Source organism: Branchiostoma floridae, chromosome 18, assembly GCF_000003815.2.
Source record: "Branchiostoma floridae strain S238N-H82 chromosome 18, Bfl_VNyyK, whole genome shotgun sequence".
Lineage (NCBI taxonomy): Eukaryota > Metazoa > Chordata > Leptocardii > Amphioxiformes > Branchiostomatidae > Branchiostoma > Branchiostoma floridae.
The window spans coordinates 18,613-22,671 of NC_049996.1; the positions used below are offsets into that span (position 1 = coordinate 18,613).

Sequence of the window (4,059 nt, forward strand, 5' to 3'; positions counted from 1 at the left end):
GCATCATTGATGTATTTACCACCTGTGAGTTTGGACCCCCCTAGCGGCTTTTTGGGAACTACAGGCATCGATTTCCTTTCAAACTTTGAACGAGAATAACTCGAGAACGTGTTGACGGATCGTCAGGATTTTTGGTATGTAGATAGAATGAGTGATGATGTAAACAATGTAATACTAATTATGCAAATCAGCAGCTAATTTGCATAATTAATTAGGAAAGTTCATAAATCCATGCCAACAGCATATAACTCAAGAAGCTGTGTATGGATTTTCATGATATTTGGTATTTAAGTAGCGGTTGCAGAAAGGAAGATTGCGTTCGAAAATAGTTGGCGTAGCATTTTTCGTTAGGACGGTAGCGGGCCGAGTGTGTGCGTCCGTTTGTTTGTGGAATGCATAACTCGAGAAGCATTGAAAGGATCCTGATAATATTTGGTAGGTGGGTAGGGGTCAGGACAACAAAGGTCGAGTATGATAGTGGCCCCCCTAGAGGCTTCTTAAGGTACTGCAGCAAAACTTCCATTTTTGACATCTCGTGTTCTGAACACGCTGTGGTCGTGATTTTTGAGTGATGACTTACATAATGTAATATAAATTATGCAAATGAACAGCTAATTTGCATAATTAATGAGGAAAATTCAGAAATCCACTGAATTCCATGATAAGACATTCAAACTTGTTTGCATTGTTTTTGGCTGAAAGGTACTTGAGATAATAATCTACATGGAAAGATGGATTTAATTGTAATCAGTGGCCAATTAACAGAAATAAACTGTTTTCTATATACATTTGTATCTCATTTTGACCTATATCTACGGACACAGCTGTTTGACAGATGTTTTGCCGGAGCACCCTCACACTCAGGGTTGACATCGCGGCAAAGCCTAACGATATCACCCCTGACAATTCAGCCTGGGTATTTGGGTATTTGGGGCGTGGCTTCTAACCAACTGGCTTTTTGTTGTCGAAAGCTGGGAAAGGCGCCATATAAGGCGACTCATTAATATTCAAGAGCAAGATAACAGTACCGGCGTAACGTTCTTTCAGCGTCCAGACGTCTTTATCAGGTACCAAATTTAACATTTGTCGGTTCTGTGGGTATAGGGTAACCACGGCATCAACGTATACATGTACCGACCTAGCATACGAAAAAAAAAACATTACCATCACGCAAAGATAAACAGATCTTTGTACACGCCGCGCCGTACGCTGTTTGTTCGAAACTTGCAATCCGGTCGCTGATTGGCCCGCGACAAATCAGGCAAGCTCATTAATATTCATAAGCAGGGCGCCCCAAATACCCAAATACCCTGGCTGAATTGTCAGGGGTGATATCGTTAGGCTTTGCCGCGATGTCAACCCTGAGTGTGAGGGTGTGCCGGAGGAGCATTAGCTTGACAAGCATGAAATTCTGATTGACCCGGGATGCTATCAGGTCATCTGTGTACAATCAGGTCCTGTTTATTTTTTTATTTGGTAGCATTTCTGGGTTTGTGAGGAACACAGTTCATGCAGTCATTTGCTTTTGGGGTAGGTACTATTTAGTAATACATGAGTAAGACCTTAAAGTCTTAAATAAAGGCATGATTATTTGGCGAAGAGATGTGTTCGTCGAACTCTAGTTTTTTTCTGTACTGGTACCCATCGCTAGAAGGGAGCAACATAGGGAAGAACACTAACACACTGATTTCACAATACATATTTCACACATATTGTTTTATTCGCCTTACCACATTTGTGCTTTAAAATATATCCAACCAGATACACTTGATTCTTCCACTCATTTCCATATCTCTTCACTAACCCACAACTCCTACTAAGGAATGCAGTATATCATATTAAGAATTTTGCAGAATATGCAGAGTAATAAGTGCGATCACAGTTCCAAGTGCGCATGTGCACTGATACCATACCCTAAACTCAACAAACAGCCCCAACGGCCTCTGTACATTTACCTTTTTACCTTTTCTGTCCTAACATCTGCTTGGAGAAAATCTAGAGACAACTCTGCTATCACACTCCCTTGCTAGCCTCCTTCGCAGACGTCCCTGGGCCCTTGGCAAAAGTTTTTTTTTTTTCTTTGTACAAGCACCCCGGTAAATATTCCTCTCCCTGCATTTTTAATTTCCTTTCCCGGCATATTTTCCTTACCCGTCGTATTCCCCCCACCCCCCCAAAAACGTTCGCCAAGCCCCCAGGGACTTCTGTGAAGGAGGCTACTTCCTTGCTGTCTTTCTCTATCACATCTTTGTTTGCCAACAAAAGCACAACATTTCTCACAACAAACCTAAAATTCAACAGTATGACACTAATAATTTCAGACTGACAGACTAATTATGGAAAATATGTCTTTCTTATTAGATTGTCCAAGTGAATAATGTCTATAAGTAAGATTTGGCAAAAAAAGTTAGCAACATTTGAATTTAGTTAACAATTAGATGTCTTTACACCAGGGACATGGCAGATCTTCAGAATTCTCCAGAATTGTGATTACAATTCTGCAAGAATATTCTGCAGAATTCTGGGAACCTCAGACAGAATTTGGGCAAACCGTGAATTACTTCTCCAGAATTGCAGTCAGAATTGTCCAGAATTCTGACTATGTCTGGAAGAATATTCTACAGAATATTGTGAACCACAGACAGAATTTGGGCAAATTGTGTGTCAAATTAAAATAAAAGTTATTCTAGTAATTGGAATTCTGTATCATGATGTAACATCATAAGTCTCATATAATTCTTTTGAAATATTATTTCTTATAGTTTTCCAGAATAAGACTGTCAGTCCATAAAATTTACAATGTAGTATCGCTTAATATTTTCAAAAACACAAAACATGTTTGGTGCATGCATAATTATGTTTACAATATAACATAGATTAATAGCTTTTCACTGCACAAATAAAATGAATTACAGTAAGCTTTACATATTATGTGCACCACAAATTATTTGAAATACTGTAGTTCTGAAGCACTAGGTCACTTTGTCATGGACTATGATGAAACAAAATTAAACAATGCAAAACCATTAAAAGCATAACAAACTTTCACAACATATAAAATATTATTTTGTGCAACATAGACTGTGTTCTAATCAATTGAGCAATATACAAATTATGAATATGAAACATACATAGTCTAACGTTTATGTCATGAATTTCTCTACTAAATTTCACATCAGAAAATCACAAGTTCTCACTTCAGAGTTTAATACCTAGCACAACAAACACAAATGTGATTCATAAACAATGCAAAACCATTAAAAGCATAACAAACTTTCACAACATATAAAATATTATTTTGTGCAACATAGACTGTGTTCTAATCAATTGAGCAATATACAAATTATGAATATGAAACATACATAGTCTAACGTTTATGTCATGAATTTCTCTACTAAATTTCACATCAGAAAATCACAAGTTCTCACTTCAGAGTTTAATACCTAGCACAACAAACACAAATGTGATTCATATATATTAAGGTCTATTCATACATGTTCAGGATACTAAAAGTCCAAATAACTGCTATCAAAACTACATGACACAATTAGTGCATTAAGAATGAAACAGAAACAATAATATTATGATTAGTTCAGTACACAAGGGTAGTTAAATTTACCTAAAACAATTACTCAAGTTGACTATTAGATAGTCTTGATATCAATGTTATACATGGATAATGATTTACATGACATTGTACATTTCAAAGAAGTGCAGTTACACCCCTTTCCACTAGAGGGCGTGACTGCACTGTGACAACTGAGCAACTTAAGACTTCACAGATCGCTCAATGACTTCCTTAGATAAAGAACAATTTTCATAATGTTTTGTGAGTTTTGTTGTCTTTTGAATAATACTTTTATGTCATGCATTATATTCTAATGAAAAAAAATTAAATTTCTCAAATTTTGGTTGCTGTATAGTTGCTCAGAGATCTAGTTGAAAGTTGTCTAGTGCAAAGGGGTCCAAAGGGTTGATAATACTAGCAACCAATGGCTGTGCACCTTTGAGGTCATCTTGAATTTTAAACTTTGTCTTGTTGGTGCTTACTTGTCAAAG

At 36.8% G+C, this 4,059-nt stretch overlaps 1 long non-coding RNA gene across 1 annotated transcript; it reads right to left on the reverse strand.

Moving 5' to 3' along the window:
- Positions 1-1,697: 1,697 nt before the first annotated feature.
- On the reverse strand, positions 1,698-3,232 carry LOC118405937. Its single transcript, XR_004829966.1, has 2 exons — positions 2,221-3,232; positions 1,698-2,031 (listed from the first exon to the last, which is right to left on the reverse strand). It is a non-coding gene; the product is annotated as an uncharacterized LOC118405937 (long non-coding RNA).
- Between the last annotated feature and the right edge of the window lie 827 nt (positions 3,233-4,059).